Source organism: Bubalus bubalis, chromosome 5, assembly GCF_019923935.1.
Source record: "Bubalus bubalis isolate 160015118507 breed Murrah chromosome 5, NDDB_SH_1, whole genome shotgun sequence".
Lineage (NCBI taxonomy): Eukaryota > Metazoa > Chordata > Mammalia > Artiodactyla > Bovidae > Bubalus > Bubalus bubalis.
Window position 1 is genome coordinate 119,688,965 of NC_059161.1, and position 20,476 is coordinate 119,709,440.

Below are 20,476 nucleotides of genomic sequence, written 5' to 3' on the forward strand. Positions count from 1 at the left end.
TTGTGGGTTTTTGCTTCACACCCACTGAGAGTGGTGGGTGGTGATCTGGAAGCAATGCTTAGGCAGAAGAAAACAATATTCATGTTTAAATTGAAGAAAGTAAAGAAAACCAATAGAACATTCAGCTATGACCTAAATCAAATCCCTTATGATTATATAGTGGAGATGAAAATTAGATTCAAGGGATTAGGTCTGTTAGCCTGAAAAACTCTGGATGGAGGTTTGTAACATTGTATGGGAAATGTATGGGAAGTGGTCATCAAAACCATCCTCAAGAAAAACAAATGTGACAGGGCAAAGTGGTTGCCTGAGGAGGCCTTATAAACAGCTGAGAAAATAAGAGAAGTGAAAGGCAAAGGAGACAGGAAAAGATATATCCAATGAAATGAAGACTTCCAGAGAAGAGCAAGGAGAGATAAGAAAGTCTTCATAAGTGAATAGTGCAAGAATTAGAGGAAAAGAACAGAATTGTAAAGAGTATAGATCTCTTCAAGAAAAGTGGAGATACCAGAGGAACACTTCATGCAAAGATGGGCACAATAAAGGACAGAAAATTCAAAGACCTAACAGAAGCAGATGAGATTAAGAAGAGGTGGCAAGAATGCATAGAAGAACTATACAGAAATGGTCATAATGACCAGGATAGAGATGATGTTGGGGTCACTCACATAAAGCCGGATATGCTGGAGTATGAAATCAAGTGGGCTTTAGGAGGCATCACTACAAGAAAAGCTAGGGAAGGTGATGGAATTCCAGCTGAGCTGTTTAAAAATCCTGAAGAATGAGGTTGTCAAAGTGCTGCATTCAATATGTCAGCAAATTTGGAAAGCTCTGCAGTTGACACAGTGCTGGTAAAGGTCAATTTTCATTCCAATCCAAACAAAAGGCAATTCCAAAGAATGTTCAACCTAACATGCCATTGTGCTCATCTCACTTGCTAGCAAGGTAATGCTCAAAATCCTTCAAGCTAAGTTTCAACAGTTCATGAACTGAGAATTTCCAGATATACAAACTGGTTTGAGGAAGCAGAGATCAAATTGCCAGCATCCATTGGATGATAGAGAAAGCAAGGGAATCTCAAAAAACATTTCCATCTTCTTCACTGACTATGCTAAAGCCTTTCACTGTGTGGACCACAAAAACACTGTGGAAAATTATTAAAGAAATGGGAGTACCAGATCAACTTACCTTTCTCCTAACAAGTCTGTATGTAGGTCAAAAAGAAGCAGTTAGACACAGAACAACTGAAAGATTTAAAATTGGGAAAGGAGAATGACAAGGTATACATTGTCACTCTGGTTATTTAACTAATATGTAGGATACATCTTTCAATATGCTGGTCTTGATAAATCCCAAGCTGGAATCAAGATCGCTGGGAGAAGTATCAACATCCACAGATATGAAGATAACTGTACCCTAATAGCAAAAACCAAAAAAGAGCTAAAGAGCCTCTCAATGAGGAGAGATGAAAAAACTAGCTTAAACTCAACATTCAAAAAAACTATTTACAAAAAAATACTCAACATTCATGGCATCCAGTCCCACCACTTCATAGCATATAGATGAGGGAAAAGTGGAAACAGTGGCAGATTTTATTTTCTTTGGCTCCAAAATCACTATGGACCTTGATTGCAGCCACAAAATTAAAAGACACTTGCTCCTTGGAAGGAAGAAAGGCTATGAAAAACCTGCACAGTGTATTAAAAAGCAGAGACTCACTTTGCTACAGAGGTCTGTAGTGTGAAAGATATGGTTTTTCCAGTAATCAGGTACAGATGTGATATCTGGACCATAAGAAATGGTGAATGCCAAAGACTAGAGCTTTTGAACTGTGGTACTTGAGAAGATTCTTGAAAGTCCCTTATACAACAAGGAGATCAAACCAGTCAATCTGAAGGTAAATCAACCTGTGACCCTGCTGACTCAGCTGAGGCATCTACTGAGGGCCTCCAGGGGGAAAGAATGGATGGTTCCACTGCAAAAGTACCTAACCATGGCAGTTCCAAGCAAACAGTTTGTATCCCCACCCACGGAGAAACTCAGAAAGATTGAAGGCTCTGAGTACACTGGGTCTCTCGATACAGGCGTTGCATTCTCCCCAGCAGCATTGGAGGCCAAGAAAGGGGCATTCTGGGCCCTGGAGGAGGAGGGTAGCTCAGGGATCCACTGGGGCCACCACTTACCAACTAGGACTGGAAAGGACAAAGCAGGTATATGTGGCAGAGACCTGGTGAGTGGGGTGTGGGAACAAGAAGGAACCAGCTCTGCATGAAGTACCTCACCCAAACTCCCCTGGAGGAGAAGCCCTGTAATAAGATCACTTGAGATGGGATGAAGAGAGTCTATTTCATTTCCCTTCATAATTCCTCTGATTGAGGAGGTGGTGCAGTTGGTGGGTCATCACAAACAATTCCATGGCCTAGACTATCTCCCAGTTGCTTTCTTTGGGGCTGCCTCTCCCCAGCTTCAGTCATGTAGTTCTGGAGGAAATTGACAATCATGTGTGCTGCTGGGTCTTGTGTCCTGGATTCCCAGAATCATTTCAATGAGTCTCCCATTTCCTGGAAGCCAGTTGGAAGTGGGCTCCTCTCAACTGTGATTCAGACTTGGTTCTAGTTCCTTCCCGAACATTGTACACCTCCCAGACACAAACATAGGCACCCATTTGTTTCAGCACCATTATGAGTAAAACACTTTATTCTTTATTGAGAATAGGGTGTGCAGACCACCAAATACAGTTCACCAGCATCCTGGGCAGGAGTACCCTAAGTGTGATTTAGTGTTTGCTCGGAGTGGCCTTACTGATTCCTGAACGACTCCAAGCATTTATACTGCCTGTGCCAGGCCAATCCTGTCATTTCCTCGATCAAAGACTGAGAAATACAGCCTCAGGAAGACGTCACCCAGGATCCAGTTCTCTCTAGATGTCCTCACTGTATTCCCTTTAAAGGTGGTATAGCAGTTGCCTCTAGAATCCTGGAAGAGTCAGAGACACACATCAGTCAGCCTGAGCCCTTACTTGCAACTCACACAAATATCCAGACCTAGCACAATTTCTGGTTTTATTTCCCTCTTTTAGTAAGTATCAAGGGATTTTCTCATTAGCAGGGGATATAAGAGTTCATCCACAACCAAATAAGGCCTGACATGAGGTTGTCATGAGGGAGGGCATGGGGGAGGGGAGGACTGGGAGCTGGGGATACAGAGGAATGATAAACCACAAAGTCCTACTGTAGAACATAATGAAATATATTAAATATCCAGTGATAAACCACATGAAAAAGAATAAGAAAAATATTATATATTTATGTATGTGCATAACTGAGTCACATTGCTGTGCAGCAGATCTTAACACAACACTGAAGATTAGCCACACTTCAATAAAATTTTTAGAAAAGAAAAAGAGTGTCCATAGTTGTCCTCTCTCCCTGTTTATTTCCTTCTGACCCCTGCTCCTTGTTTTCTCTACAGAGAATGCTGGTCCTCTTGCTGCATCCCCACAATCTTTGCTTTATTAATAATCTATTTTTTGTATTGGAGTGTAGCTGATTAACAATATTCTGAGTTTCAGGGGGACAGTAAACAGACTCAACCATATATATCCATGTATCCTGGTTGCAAAAATACCCCTCCCATCCAGGTTGTCATATAATTAACCAGAGTTGCCCATTCTACACAGTAGCCCTTTATTGGTTATCCATCTTAAATAGAACAGTGCCCACAACACGTTATTGAAGATTTAACTTAGAAACTCTGGGAAGCCTCCTTTGGCCTGAACTCACCCTCTTTGGCCACTCCCGGCTTGGTTGGGTAACATACTCTGGTTTTCCAACCCCACAGGTCAGTCCATAGCTCTCATCCCCTGAGTAAGTCCCCAGTGACCCAGTGTAGAGCACCTTGGAATGCCATTTGCATGGAATCCAGTGCAGTTTTGCCCAGAACGAAGCGCCTCTCCATATGGCTCCATGAGTTTACAGTTATAGAATTCCTGAAATTCCCTCCCTTCCTCAAACTCTTCTTTGAACCCATCAGCCAGCTCTGAACTCCCCTAGGGAGCTGACATGAAGCCTCCACCCTGTGCCGGGGCTGAGCAGTCACCTTGCACCCTTTATTCACATTAGCATCCAGCCTCCCCACAGAGGGGTCGGGTACCCCAACTCACTAAGGGGGCACCCGGCCAGAGTATGGGGAAGATGCATCCGAGAACGAGGGTGACCATGCAATTTATCATCCAAACCAGGAAAACTGCGAGAAGGGAAGGGAGACTGTTAATCCCTATGGTGGGACAGCACACTGGGAGTGTCCCCAGCCATTCTCCTTGTCACATGACTTATTTCAAGGACTGCTAGAGCTGACCTTCTGTGTTCATCCATCTGAGGGTTCAGATTGAACTGAAGCTCTTTGAACACTGAGGAACTGAGTGATTCCATCTCCTTGTGACTCCCTCATGCCAGAATGGCGTTGTGTCTCCACATTTATTTCTAGATGATCAGTGTCCCAGACGGCCGTTTACTCTCAAGTGGTTCATGTTGTGGGAGTCTCTGGCCAGCCCCAGGGCTCAGCAGCATCTGCAATAGTGTGAGATGGCCTGCAGAGGGCACCCTCTTCCGCATAGCAGCCCAAGGGTTCCTGCAAGTTCCTATTTAAGAACCAGCCCTCAGGGTCCTCTCCTCACCTTGAGGATGTAGGCTTGAACTGGGACTGGGTAGTTGCATACCATTGATGGTGAAGATAATAGAGGACAGGGTACTGACCACAAAACATGAAACGTAGTGCTATTAGAGAGAGAGGGAGAGAGGTTGGCCCTGGAGATCCTTCTTGTGTGTGGAGACTGGGAGTGACCCTGGGGCATGACCCTTCACCTTGGAATCCCTTGGCATGGCGCCGATGAGTTTCTGGATGTTATTGACCAGTCTTCTTGGGCCAAGGATCAGTGATGTCTCTGTATCCACAAAGGGCTAAAGCAGCCAGAACAAGCAATAACCTTTCTTTTCATGGAGATGCTGAGAGACAGTGTGACTAAGCAGGATCAAGGTCACTCTGAGTTTCCCCAGAGATGCCCCCTTCCCGACTGTCTTCTGAATAGCCCTTTGTCTCTTGCCCTCTTTTCCTTTGCTCCTGACAGGGCATCTTCCTTGACATTCTTGAATGCAGTACTTGAATACACCAGGCTCTTTTGCCCCTTGACACAAGCTGGTCTTCCTTCCTAGAGGAGCCCCCTCCACTTTGACTAGCAAATTTCTTCTCATCTTCCAGATTCCAGCTTAATTGTCATGGTTTCAGGGAAGTCTTTCCCCTGCTGTTTATCAGTCTCCTTTCTTGACAGTCTCTGTAGACACTTCCTCATGTCTAGCATGTACCAAAGTCACAATTCACTATGTGTGTGTCTCATTTCGTGTGCATCTGCCTTCTTAGATGTGAGGGCAAGTTTTACCTCATTGCCTCCTTAAAGTGCCTGGCACACAGTGGATGCCCCAGGCTTGTCTGTTTAGTGAGTGAATGAAGACTGTGAGAATAATGAATGAGAAACATCCATAGAGCTGTATCTGATTGGGAAAAAATAAATGGTCAATTACAGAGTGAAGATGGAGATTCACGAGGGTAGCTGATTCTCATTGTGGTGGGAGAGAGGGGCTCCTCTGGGAGAGGGTGTCTGCCAGCACTGCTCCTACAACCAGCTCAGATGCTGAGACCCTGGCCAGGAAATACATGACTAGCCCACAGAAACTTCAAAGAATGGGTTAGCTTTTGTCTGAGGGTATCACACAGAATCCGATCAATTATGCCTCTTGTTCTCAGGTCACTCCTGGATTCCACCTTCCTGATTCTGTTATAGCCCCTGCCCCACTGTGTGCCCATGAATTTGGGGTGTCTTTTTTATTTGTTGCTTTCACATCTTAAGACTCCAGCAAATCTCTCTACACTTCTTAGTAGTTGCTTCCTTAGGAGACCAGTTCTCGTGATTTGTTCAGGACTTTCCCTGTTTTTTAACTGACATTTATCTGTACTGAGAACTTCCTTGGTTGAAGATAGCTCCGGACAGTTGCTCATCTTATACCTCTCTTCAGGCTGGAGAAATTCTCCCTGATCCTCTGTTCATCACTCTGTAGAGTCCTCTAGCCATGCTCCATGCCTCACAGGGCAGTGGGTGCAATCTTCTCCCAACTACACAGACCTCTCCGGACCCTTTTAGGAACCTGGTAGAGCCCTGGTCAGAAGGCCTGGGGATTATGAACCCATGGGTTATTTGCATATCTATCTGCTTGTGTGTTTGTTTGTATATGTGTTTTTATGTGTGTTTGTATGTGTCTCTGTGAGTGCTTGTGTGTCTCTGACTAGCTATGCATGTTTTCATGTGTCTCTGTGTATGTTTATATGTGTCTGCTTGTGTGCTTCAATGTGTCTGTGTATCAGTGTCGATGTGGGTGGTGTATATGTCTGTGTGACTGTGTGTCTGAGAATGCATTTGTGTGTGTCTGCCTGTGTCCATGTACAGTAGCGGGAGCATCACTTGAGCTGACCCTCAGAGGGAGAGGCTTACCGGTCCATGTGTACACTCCTGTCACCTGTTTGGATCAATGGTACCCAGTTGAGCGCTCCCTGGTAGTAAGATTTATCCACCCCACCAAACCACCTCACTGCCTTTCGCCTGCATGTGCAGAGAGAAGAGAAGGGGGATCCTTGGAGGACAGTAACAACAGCACTGTCTGAGAGCTGTGATGGTCCACTTATCAAGGCCCTAATAAAGGTCCCCATGTAGAGATGCAGAAATCGAGTCTAGGAGCTCTTGAGATCTAGACCGAGGTCGGTTACTGGCTAATGAGTGGCACAGAGGAGGATAGAAGCTGAGTCACCTGGCTGGGCTCCACCCACTCTATCTTCTGAAGATGCCCTACCTCCTGCAACCTGAGTGCTCAGACACACTCAGAGGACACGGTGCTGAAGCATATTGGCTTTCTCCTTGTCTAGTTTGTCATTTTTCAGGAAAATCAAAGCCTGGGAGTTCTAAGGGTATGGGTTCAGGGCACTCAGATTTCACTCTGCTGGCCTACGACCTCTACTGTTCAGAGGGCACCACACTCAGAAGGGACCCCACCTCTGCTCTCCCTGTCTTGAAATGCCTTGTATTTCTTGAACAAGAGGTCCCACATTTTTGTTTTGTATCCCACACTTTTATTTTTCACTGGCTCCTGCAAATTGGGTTGCTAGCCAGGGCTCCCAGTGGAATGCTAATGAGGAAGGAAAGATATCCACCATCATTCTCCTTCCTTCCTGATCAAATTCATAAGCAAATCGTATTGCTTTTTCCTCCAAATTGTTTCTGGTGGCCTTCCATTAGTCTTCCTCCTCACTCAACGCCCTAGACCAAGTTACTGGTCTTGAGCCCAGGAGCAGGGTTGTGTTCCAAGAAAACATTATTTATAAAGGCCAGTGGTGAAGCCAGGTACAGCCCTGTGGCTATATTTATCCTGGATTATATTATCTCTCAGGATTCTTCTTTATCAAGTGTTCAATAATTTTCGTGCAACTGAAAGCATCTTATAGCTAATTTGGAGAAAGGGAGTGTCCATCTCGGACTTACTTGCTCAAGTAGAAGGTAAACACAGGCTCAGAAATGGCATCTTGATTCTTCAGGTGGTCAAAGATGGGGATAGCTCCAAAGATGTATATGTTGGGGTAGTTCAAGCCCAGTTCAATTCAGTTCAGTTCAGTCACTCAGTCGTGTCCGACTCTTTGAGACCGCATGAATAGCAGCACACCAGGCCTCCCTGTCCATCACCAACTCCCGGAGTTCACTCAGACTCGTGTCCATCGAGTCAGTGATGCCATCCAGCCATCTCATCCTCTGTCGTCCCCTTCTCCTCCTACCCCCATTCACTCCCAGCATCAGAGTCTTTTCCAATGAGTCAACTCTTTGCATGAGGTGGCCAAAGTACTGGAATTTCAGCTTCAGCATTATTCCCTCCAAAGTTATCCCAGGGCTGATCTCCTTCAGAATGGACTGGTTGGATCTCCTTGCAGTCCAAGGGACTCTCAAGAGTCTTCTCCAACACCACTGCTCAAAAGCATCAATTCTTCAGCACTCAGCTTTTTTCACAGTCCAACTCTCACATCCATATATGACCACTGGAAAAACCATAGCCTTGACTAGACGGACCTTTGTTGGCAAAGTAATGTCTCTGCTTTTCAATATGCTATCTAGGTTTGTCATAACTTTTCTTCCAAGGAGTAAGCATATTTTAATTTCATGGCTTCAGTGATTTTGGAGCCCAAAAAAATAAAGTCTGACACTGTTTCCCAATCTATTTCCCATGAAGTGATAGGACCAGATGCCATGATCTTCGTTTTCTGAATGCTGAGCTTTAAGCCAACTTTTTCACTCTCCACTTTCACCTTCATCAAGAGGCTCTTTTGTTCCTTTTCACTCTCTGCCATAAGGATGGTGTCATCTGCATATCTGAGGTTATTGGTATTTCTCCCGGCAATCTTGATTCCAGCTTGTGCTTTTTCGAGCCCAGAGTTTCTCTTGATGTACTCTGCATATAAGTTAAATAAGCAGGGTGACAATATACAGCCTTGACATACTCCTTTTCCTATTTGGAACCAGTCTGTTGTTCCATGTCCAGTTCTAACTGTTGCTTCCTGACCTGCATATAGGTTTCTCAGGAGGCAGGTCAGGTGGTCTGGTATGTCCAAGATGCCATCAAAAGGTACACCCTCACACCTGTATTCCACAACGCTTAGACTGAACAGCTAGTCAGTACTTACAAGATCCCTTATCTGTGGGAAAGAAGAGTGTTCCCACTTACAGATACAAGAAGTGGGGCTAGGACTGGGCTGGGGTGCATTGCCATTATATCCTCAGAGAATAATTGAGGCTGGGCTGTGTTTTTGGTGGACCTCAAATGGTCAGACCATGCTGGGTGGAAAATTTGTGTTTCATTTGTGAGTGGCTGTGAATTTTAAAACATCTGCCCCTCTGAAAAACACCACCTGAGTGAGTCAAATTGGCCTTGTGGCTTCTGTACAGGTTGGGTAACCAAGAGTCAGGCCACGACCCATTAGTGCCCCCTTGTGGACAAAATGAGTCCAGAGCAAGGTAGCCTTTTCTGTCAACACTATGACCTAATGACAGGAATGGAGTGAATTCTCTGTAAGGTACTGTGAATTCTGCATCTGTCCAGGAAGACAGAAGCCAAAAACATAGTCTTTCTTGCAGGTATCAATGAAACTGCTGCCTGGGATATTAACTTTTGGAGATATGTGTGTATTTGTGTGAGTGTGTATGAGAGAGAAAGTGAGAGAGGGGAACTACTCAAGTACTTTGGGGAGGCAGGCCGTACGTTTTATTAGACTCTCAAAGGCACCCTAGAGTGAGAAATCATTTATCAGGCCCCTTGACATCTCTGGCCTCCAGTTTCCTCTATGGATACCTGAAGCCCTTGACTGCCCCAAGGATCCCCAGATCAGTTTTATCCTGTCCCTAAACACCCTACAGCAATTTCAGTCCTGAAAAGCCAACCCAGCTCCACCATTTACAACATGTGTGACTTCAGCAAGGACCTTGCTTTCTGCACCTCAGTTTCCTCATATGTCTCATGAGCTAATCAGACCACCTGCTGTGTGGGGCTGTTGCAGGATTAAACCAAGTATTACTTGAAACTGCCTCGAACAGTCTGTGAATATAAAATTAGGTGATTCCCCCCCCCTTCTCAGTCCCAGCAAAATGAGTCTTGAACTGCTCATGGGCAGAGGAGCTGCAAGTCCACACCTCAAGTCACTCCCTGGGTTAGCTAATCCGTTTGCTTGTGTGTCACCATGGGCATTGCCTCCCCAGGGACAGGATCCTGTGGATAAGATGGTCAATACCTATGGAAGTTAGGCTAGGAAGCGTCCTGCCAGATGGTCCTGCATCTGTTTTGCAAGCAGGGGTCACTCCATAGCCAGTGCTGGCTCAGCTTCTTTTTACATGTTACCCGAACAGTGTTATAAGTAAGAAATCCCTTCATGCTCCCAGATCCATAGGCTATCCAGAAGGTCTTTTGGGTAGGCTGGAAGGTGGAAGACTTGTAATGTCTGAACCTAACTTGTGTAGCTGCAGACACAAGAGATGAGTGTCATCAGGTGCCAAGGGTGGAAACAGGGTATCAATGCAAGTGAAGGATGGTCCAGATATGGGGTGTTTGTACTCACAACAGGCTGGACTGGGGCAAAAGAGGAAGGGCACCCACAAGTCAGATGAGCCTGTGTCAAAGATAACTTGGAATTCCTGAGGGGGTGTTCCATTTGTGATGTTACCCATGTACAGCATCTACAGATAGAAGGAGGGAGTGGATTAGTGAAGAACTGGCTACCCTCTATTCCCACATTGATGTCTCCCTCTGGGTGCTATATATCTCTTGAGATCACTTTCCAACCACTGTGAAGCTCACAGCCTTTGATCACAGAGGTGCTTGCATTTGGTTTTTTTTTTTTTTTCCTATGCTACATTGTATGCAGGATATTGATTCTATGACCAGGCATTGAAGTGGTACCTCCTGCATTGGAAGCTCAGAGGCATAACCACTGGGCATCCAGGACCACTGGACACCCAGGGAAGTCCTAGTGTCTTCATTTGAGAAACTTTGTAGTCTCTTCAAACCCAGCCTTTGCACCCCCTTCTCCAGGAGGTCCTTCTTGATCAACCCCAGCCACTCCCTCTAAACTTAGACCACATCCAATCAACACAACACTAGTGACCCTTTCATTTGACATGTATTTACTCTTTGCCTATCTCTCAGGCTGGTGTGGGCATTCTTGAAGACAAAATAAGCCCTTTTTCTAATCAAAAACTGTAACCGCTGTGTTAGATAATGATGGCCTTACACGGAATACAGGTTCAGTAACTTTACTGCTGTGGTTCTTGAATCTGTGGAAACTGAATTCCTTTGCCTGGTTATTCACAATTGCTTTGCAGTTGGTTCTACCTTCTGATCAGTGATGGTTCACTCTTCATCTGTAACTAGTTCACTCCCTTAGTTCAGAAGGAACTGCTGCTGCTGCTGCTTTACTAACTTGCTTCAGTCGTGTCCGATTCTGTGCAACCACATAGACAGCAGCCCACCAGGCTCCACCATCCCTGAGATTCTCCAGGCAAGAACACTGGAGTGGGTTGCAATTCCCTTCTCCAATTCAAGAAGGTGAAAGTTGAAAGTGAAGTCACTCAGTCATGTCCAACTCTTAGCGACCCCATGGACTGCAGCCTACCAGGCCTCTCTGTTCTTGGGTTTTTCCAGGCAAGAGAACTGTAGTGGGTTGTATTGCCTTCTGCTCAGAAGGAACAATCTCCCTCAAACTAATGACACATCTTTGACACAGAAATGGGTGTTTACCTGCAACCTGGTAATTTCTGGGCCCAGTCACCAAGACAAGAGTTGAGGATGATAGTGCCTTCTCCTCTGCGTGGGGCCTCTTTGTCCCAGTGCTTCTGCTCCTGCAGGAGCCCCAGCGACAGCCTCCCACCTGGCATCTCCAGTTGAGCCCCAGTGGTAGGCTACAGCACCAGAGGATGCTTTGGAGCATCATCCTCCCAAAACACTCACATCCCTGATGTTCCTCAGGGGTGAATAATTATATTTGAGCCACGAGAAGAAATCAGAGACAGTTTGTGACCATGTTCCTTGAGGAAATTGTTCAGCATGTTTTTTTCACTGAAGGTATTTCTCATGGTCTTCACTTTCCTTAGAGGTATTTTTTCACTGAATATTTAACAAAGAAAACAAAGAAGATGCTACAATTAGGTGCCAGTGTCAAGGTATAACTGTCATTGCAATGGCACTGTGGATTTTCTAATCATTTTTATAAGTCACCTTATTATCAGAATTTTATGCATCACTTCAGTTCAGTTGCTCAGTCGCGTCCGACTATTTGTGACCCCATGAATTGCAGCATGCCAGGCCTCCCTGTCCATCACCAACTCCCAGAGTTCACTCAAACTCACATCCATCGAGTCAGTGATGTCATCCAGCCATCTCATCCTCTGTCATCACCTTCTCCTCCTGCCCCCATTCCCTCCCAGCACTAGAGTCTTTTCCAATGAGTCAACGCTTTGCATGAGGTGACCAAAACACTGGAGTTTCAGCTTCAGCATCATTCCCTCCAAAGATATTCCACAGCTGATCTCCTTCAGAATGGACTGGTTGGATGTCCTTGCAGTCCAAGGGACTCTCAAGTGTCTTCTCCAACACCACAGTTCAAAAGCATCAATTCTTCGGCACTCAGCTTTCTTCACAGTCCAACTCTCACATCCATACATGACCACTGGAAAAACCATAGCCTTGACTAGACGGACCTTTGTTGGCAAAGTAATATCTCTGCATTTCAGTATGCTATTTAGGTTGGTCATAACTTTTCTTCCAAGGAATAAGTGTTTTTTTTTTGTTTGTTTTTTTGTTTTTTTTTTTTTATTTCAAGGCTGCAGTCACCATCTGCAGTGATTTTGGAGCCCAAAAAAATAAAGTCTGACACTGTTTCCACTGTTTCCCAATCTATTTCCCATGGGACCAGATGCCATGATCTTCATTTGCTGAATGTTGAGCTTTAAGCCAACTTTTTCACTCTCCACTTTCACTTTCATCAAGAGGCTTTTTAGTTCCTTTTCACTTTCTGCCATAAGGGTGGTGTCATCTGCATATCTGAGGTTATTGATATTTCTCCCGGCAATCTTAATTCCAGCTTGTGCTTCTTCCAGCCCAGCGTTTCTCATGATGTACTCTGCACATAAGTTAAATAAGCACTGTGATAATATACAGCCTTGACGTACTCCTTTTCTTATTTGGAACCAGTCTGTTTTTCCCTGTCCAGTTCTAACTGTTGCTTCCTGACCTGCATATAGGTTTCTCAAGAGGCAGGTCAGGTGGTCTTGTATTCCCATCTCTTTCAGAATTTTCCACAGTTTATTGTGATCCACACAGTCAAAGTCTTTGGCATAGTCAATAAAGCAGAAATAGATGTTTTTCTGGAACTCTCTTGCTTTTTCCATAATCCAGCAGATGTTGGCAATTTGATCTCTGGTTCCTCTGCCTTTTCTAAAACCAGCTTGAACATCTGAAAGTTCATGGCTCACGTATTGCTGAACCAAAAGACGTAGGTTTGAATAAAGATTCTGTTCTGTAATGCTGGGTAAGTCATATGACCATGTGGGTTCTCAGTCTCCCCTTTGGTAAAATAGTGGAATGTAATGATTCAAACCCTCCAAATAGGATATCTTGGGGATAATGAAGTGATGGATATAAGGTGCCTGATAAATAGTAAGTCTCAACAATGACAGCCACTAGCATTGCTGTTGCTATTCCACTGTATCCTTATCATAGAATCTCAGGAAAGGAGGCAGAAGGGGGATTCCTATCCTTTTTTACAAGGGAGGAATTAGAAATGAAAGAGGCTTGTGAATTGGCTGTGGTCACACTGCTTGTCAGATGTAAAACAGTGTATAAGTAGCTCTCCCAATGTTTCTCCAAGTTGAAAAAAGAATCCAGGAGATAGGGAACAAGTTATAGAAATGTAGAGGCTTGAGAAGGAAAGATGAGTCAAATGAAAAATTAAAAGAAAACAACACAGAGAGAAATACAGTCAGAGCCTTCCAAAGAGATGGAGAGATAAATGACAGTGATACAGAGATGCAGACATAGACATATACACACTGAAGTAGAGAGGGAACAAAGAGAACATGCTAAATAAAATGTAGAAAAATGCTATTCCATAGGACCATACCTACATCTGCATTGACTGTGCACTGAGCAATTGCAAGGAGTTCCAATTTCAATAGGTCATGACATTACTGGACCCCAAGAGTTGTACAGCTATGCAAATCTACACCAAGACCCTTGGGACCCACAGTTCCTATAGCAACGTACTTATCAATAAGTAAAGGTTGAACTTTAAGATTGTCAAGGAAATATTCCATTCCCTTCTAAAACGGATGAATATAATAATCAGATGAAAAGAAAAATCACAGAAATGAATATGATGTGGCTTACAGTCTCCATACTTACATGACTCTGCAACCTGAGAAGGCTACCAGGTTGAGGAGCACAAGACACTTCGTGCTTCTCTCCTGGTTCCAAGTACTTAGGAAAATTCAGTTTCTTAGATATGCTCTGACATGCTGAAGTTTAGGCCTTTAGGCCAAAAATAGGTCTGAAAAAAACACAAAGGTCTCGACAAAATCTCTCCTTCATCAGTGTTCTTGGTGAGTGGACTTTCAAGCTTCTCAGAATACAGAGAATTCAACTGCAATCTCTTCCTTGAAGCTTGGTTGGAAAATCAAACTGATCCATATGGACATCTAAGAAAATGGAGAACCTTGCCTACCTGGAGAAAAAAACTGCTAAGAACATCATGAAAATGGATACTAAGGACTATGCTTGACATTTGTGGTTTCATGTCATCTTCCTAGCCACTTCATGAGATATGCATTGCCGGGAGCCAGCACAGGAGATCCCACCCATGACAAGGTCATGTGGAGGAGACCTGAAAGGCAAGGCGGATCAGGACTCGAGGGACTCCCTTGACCTGCTCAAGCATCTACCCTGAAACCGAAGTCTGTCTGTCTACTGTTTACTATATTATGCCTTTCACCAACTCTTCTGACATTAACAGGGGGCTATCCCTGACCAATGGCACCCTACTCCAGTACCCTTGCCTGGAAAATCCCATGGATGGAGGAGCCTGGTAGGCTGCAGTCCATGGGGTTGCTAGAGTTGGACACGACTGAGTGCCTTCCCTTTCACTTTTCACTTTCATGCATTGGAGAAGGAAATGGCAACCCACCCCAGTGTTCTTGCCTGGAGAATCCCAGGGATGGGGGAGCCTGGTGGGCTGCCGTTCATGGGGTCACACAGAGTCGGACACGACTGAAGTAACTTAGCAGCAGCAGCATCCCTGACCACCTTTCTCTGAAGAAAATCAACTTAGGGCTCTAGTTAATAAGTCTCTTGGGCATGAAAGGAATATTATTTTAATTCAAACCCCTCTGTTGGCATTTTAGCTTGCTTGGCAGGTTTATCCATACTCTTGCAACTAACTCACATGATCGTTCACAACTTCCCAACCATAAAAGGCATGGGAAGCCTAAGCATTCTAAAAGTCCTAATGGGCATAGAGCCCTTTGGGGGGTGAAAAATTATTAGAATAGTACTGGTGAAGGGTTTCATTGTTGAGTCAATGCTTGCTGCCAAGTTTCCATATTCCTTATCCATTGTGTACATGGGAGTGCATTAGTTAATATAGTTGGAATGTAGGAAAAACAAGTAGTAGCCTTGGCATTAGCAACATTAGACCTTTGAGTTAATAAGTTCTGTTTTTGTTGTTGTTGTAACCCACTGCACCTTTGCTCCATAAGAATGTAACTTTATTTAGTACTTTCTGAGGTTGACACTGATTGAAAAAATAAAGAAAAAACAGTTTATGGGAAAACAAGTTTTCTGATTGACCAACCTTTACCAGAAAAGGGTCATAAAATGTCAACAGGCCTCTGGGCCAGAAGATAATGTACATAACATAAGACCCTTGTAAATGGAAAGGTATGTAGAAAACATTCTGGTTTCAATAAAAGTCAAAACTGATGGAATGTTGAGCTGACTCTGCATGACTCTGCATCTTTCACTTTTGGAAATGTGTAACTCAGGGTATAAAAGCTCTTTTTAAAAATAAAGCTGCAGACCCTGCTTCACCTAAGCTTGGTCTCCCCGTGTCATCTTTTACTGACGCCGTTCGTCCTGAGGGTATCCCTGGACTCTGCTGAGGCTGGACCTTGACAATGCATTGCTGTCCTCATTGGAGAGGAGATTGCTAGGAGGATAAGTTGTCAAATGGCAAAGTGAAGACTTCAGGGACAGGCCAGGGACATACAACTGGCTTTAGGTAGTGGGTCTAATGGCAGATATCAGGGGCAGTCTATGATGCCAGTTTGCATCAAAGATTTAGGGCAGAGTAGTACTTCAATTGTATGGTTTCAGTATTGGAAGAAATGTCATATGCATCCACAAGGTATTTTATATCATCCAAAAAATGTACAAGTAAATAATGTGTTCTGGGTTCTGGGTTAAAGGCTTCAAAGTCAAGTTGATCAAGACAAAAGTAGTCTTTATTTTAAGATAGCTAGCAGTCTAGTTCTCACAAACTCATGGCCCCAGGAGGCCCTGGGCAGCACAGAACCCTCCCAGCACAGCACTGGGAGCAGGCTTTCCTACACTTCAACCATGCTGGAAAGCAGGCCAGTTGACCATGTTTTCAAGATCAGTCAGAAGTTGCATATTTATGTACAATGTACTGATTTTAATATTAGCAACTACTTTTTTTTTCCAAAGGGGGGGGGGGGGAAACAGTGGGAATGAAATCTCCACAGCAATGTGCTTGAATTAGCCTTCAGTCTCTGCAGGTTTTTATTTCTCGCCTAGAGTTGGGAGTGCAGTGGGGACAGAGAGGAATTTAATTCATGTTGGTTGATTTACAAAGAGACTGAATGCATACTGAACATGTGTGTTTCCTTTCTATTTATAAAGAAATATCACTGGGGACATACAAACCAACGAGTTTAACTGCTGAAGATAAATAGATATATTTCTGATATAATTTCCTCATAGGGTCTATGCTGTGAATAATTTTGTCTGCCAAATCAAACATACAAAAAAGACAATTTTGAAATGTCTTCCCAATCAAAGAAGACAAAACAACAGTGGCAGCCAAGTAAAGACAATCTTATTTAATGACTCATCCAGGAATCCCAGGGCCTATTCCTGCATGAGATCTATCAATGACTGCCCCTTGAATACAACAGGAGCCTCTCCTAGTCACCAGATGTGTGTAGATGGGGCACTGTGTCATAACACTCATTTTTGCACATTGTTTAAATTCAGTTCTGGTGGTTAAATCCCAACAAGGGGAATATGACATCACTGACAAATGACACAAATATATGCCCTTTGAACTATGGTGTTGGAGAAGACTCTTGAGAGTCCCTTGGAAGGCAAAGAGATCAAACCAGTCCATCCTAAACAAATCATTCCTGAATATTCACTGGAAAAACTGATGCTGAAGTTCAAGCTCCAATTATTTGCCCACCTAATGGGAAGAACTGACTCATTCGAAAAGACCCTGATATTAGGAAAGAATGAAGGCAGGAAGAGAAGGGGAAGACAGGATGAGATGGTTGGATGGCATCACCAAGTCGATGGACATGAGCTTGAGTAAGCTCCAAGATTGGTGATGGATAGGGAAGCCTGGCATGCTGCAGTCCATGGTGTTGCAAACAGACCGACACGAGTGAAGGACTGAACTGAACTCAACAAATTGAGAACAAAGACTGATAAATCGAATTGCATCAAGTCGGTGACTAGCTGCCCATAACAACACATTACTTAATTGGCTTTAAAATTCAGAATTATGACTACATTCAGAGTGGAATATCTTCTAAGGAAAAACAAAAATACTGCCCATTCAAAACAAAACCAAAAGAAATCAAAAGAAATACAGGAAAAAAATCTGAAACTATATTCAACAACTTATTATGCCTCATATTGCTTCTGTTATTGTGACATAATCATATATATGTTAACAGGTAAAAGCAACACAAGAATTAAAACTAATATTCTGATGTAAGCCTTTCAGTGGCTAGAAAAAGAGGTTCACTCATAACATAAAGAACTTTAATTAAAACCCTGCTGTCTTAAACCTTGAACTGAAATCATAAGTTTGTACCAACTAATTATATTTCTTTTAATTTAATTTTTTAAGGAAAATGTGTCCTTCCTCCTATGACCAATGTAAAGCCTACAAGCAATGATGACTTGATAACAGTGACTATTCTGAAGTCTAACATCTATCTTCTAAACACATTTCCGATCAGATGATGCATGGATTCTTAAAGAGATGGCTTACTTCACTCTGTATAATAGGCTCCAGTTGACAGAGCTTCAAAAAAAAAAAAAAAAAGAGATGGCTGATTTCAGGACTGGGTATAGAGATGCACAAAGTAATCTTGGGAATCGTGAAGGATCAGAAGCTAAGGGACTTCAAAGACCAATGGGGAATGGACAGAAAGTTTAGGTCTCCAAATGAAAAGCCAAACATCTACCAGTTTGTTGGGCAGAATGATGTTTCTGCTTCTCAACACACTGTTTATGTTTCTTATAGCTTTCCTGCCAGGAAGCAAATGCCTTCTGATTTCATGGCTGCAGTCACCATCCACAGTGGTTTTAGAGGCTAAGATGAAGAAATCTGTCACTGCTTCCACCCTTTCTCCTTCTATTTGCCATGAAGGATGGGGCTGAATCCCATGATCTTAGCTTTTTAATATTTAATTTTAAGCTGCCAAATGTGTCCAAATGTTAACAGGCAACATCCAATTTGTCACTGTGATAGATTGCTAGGGCACCAACTCACCATTCTGAGCACTGAGAAAGGAAAATAATCATAAATATTTAAGTTATTTTTGTTTCTATTAAGCATAGGTTATGTAGCTACAAACAGTTCCAGGAAAACAAGCTATACTGTCTCTTCTGGGGGTGATGAGAGAGTGATGGGGAGCAGCTATAATATAGATGAAGCCTCACTCACTGCTCTGCAGCTCACCTCCTGCTGTGGAGATCTGGTTCCTAATAGACCAAGTACTGGTACTGGTCCTGACCAACTGTGCAGGTATTGTGAACTCCTGCTCTAAACCCAATAGTGGGACATTCTATAAGACAAGCCACCCTGCTTCCTCCCAGTTTCTGAACAAATGAATGGCATTAAAATTGTGAGAGGAACAGTTATTTCATCTTAAATAAGAACAACCAAGTGCAACATATGAGTACATTCTTTCAATAAACTGTGAAAAGACATCTGCTTTTTGAGAATCAGGAAAATTTGCAAATGGACTGCATATTAAATGTTAATTTTGGGGGAACAAACAGCATTTTTTTAACATCCCATTATTTTACCCCAAATACTCATTATGTACATTTTATGAATTGTTCATCTTGTCCCTAAAATACTTCAGGAAAAATGAATAAGAAGTAAAAGAGAGAATGAAATGAGTGTCTGTCTCGATTTAAAAACAGATTTGCATAATTGTTATGGATTGAATTGTGTCCACCCTTGACTCCCAATGTGATGGTATTAGGAAGTAGGGCCTTTGGGAGGTATCCAGGTTAACATGGGATTTTGATGGTGGTCCCTCATGGTGGGATTAGCCTCTCCCTATTTTTCTCTCTTATGCTCCCTCTTCTTGTTCCCTTCAACCACCACATGTGAGAAGATAGTAAGAAGAGAAAGACTGATTCAAGTCAAGAATGTCTTCACCGGGATATCAATTGGCCATCACCTTGATGTTGCATAGTCTCCAGTCTATGACAACCCGTGGGACTAAGAGGTTAGTTTTGTAGTTACTGATGCCAAATGATAAAATATAGGGTTTATGATACTCTTCTTTATTATATTTGTTATGTTTGAAACCATTTTCTAGTAAGAAGTTTATAGAAAGTCTATTTTTAAATTTCTGTCTTAGAGATATCCTGAGGAGCCCAAGATAGCAGATTCAGGCAGGTCCCCAATGAATGAGTGGTTGGAGGACAACATGTTCATTACTCCAACTCATCTCTTGTCATCTGAACACCATCCCACACACCTGACAACTTTACCACCCTCCACCATCTGCATTTCATTACCTTGCTAGGCTGAGTCATCTAGCTGGCGATGTTAATGATTCAGGACAGGGTCTGGAAGCAGAAGGAATGCAGACATTTTTAGAAAGAATGAACTGGGCAGACCCGTCTTGGTTTTCCCTTCTTTAGTGCCATCTGCGTGTGAGGGATTGGGCCTGGGTAGAGAGGAAGCCACAAGTGGGACTGCATGGATATTTGCAAGAGAAGGGAGGAGGAATTCAGAACCCAATAACCAGGAGGTGGGCAGCTTTCACAGGACCCAGGGGGGAAGGAAGAAGCACTGGGAAAAGAATAGCACCTACCTGAGGGCCATACCTACCTGAGTCTTCTGGTTAAACTTGGAGATCCCATCCTTCCTGCTGGAATTCCTGCACCAGCTGCACTCACTCCTACTGAGTCACAGGGAGAGGGACCAAATCCCCCAGAGCCCATTGATTCCACTCTAACTGTGGGTATCATCCCAAGCCAGAGAGCAAATGGCAGGTTATCCAAAAGATGGCCTACTTTAATGGTATTTAAAATACTACCTAATTTGTCTGAGTCCTGGCATATATAGTTCTCTGAGTTCTTTAGCAGAGATGATTCATCAACCTAATTTGGGTTTCTGCTGAGGAATCTACAAACTTCCCCATGGGTAACATCTGACTTTTAAGTACCTGATCTCATCCCACAGAATCCAAATGATGGTAATTTTGAGGGGGCAAGGCCTCTAAGGTCCTCAGTGTCACAGCAGCTGTGTGCCAAGTTGTCTACCACTCCCAGTTCTGAGCCCAGGACCCATGAACATCACC

At 43.5% G+C, this 20,476-nt stretch overlaps 1 pseudogene; it reads right to left on the reverse strand.

Annotated features, from left to right (window-relative positions):
• Positions 1 to 2,826: 2,826 nt before the first annotated feature.
• LOC112585274 lies at positions 2,827 to 19,998 on the reverse strand (annotated as a pseudogene).
• Between the last annotated feature and the right edge of the window lie 478 nt (positions 19,999 to 20,476).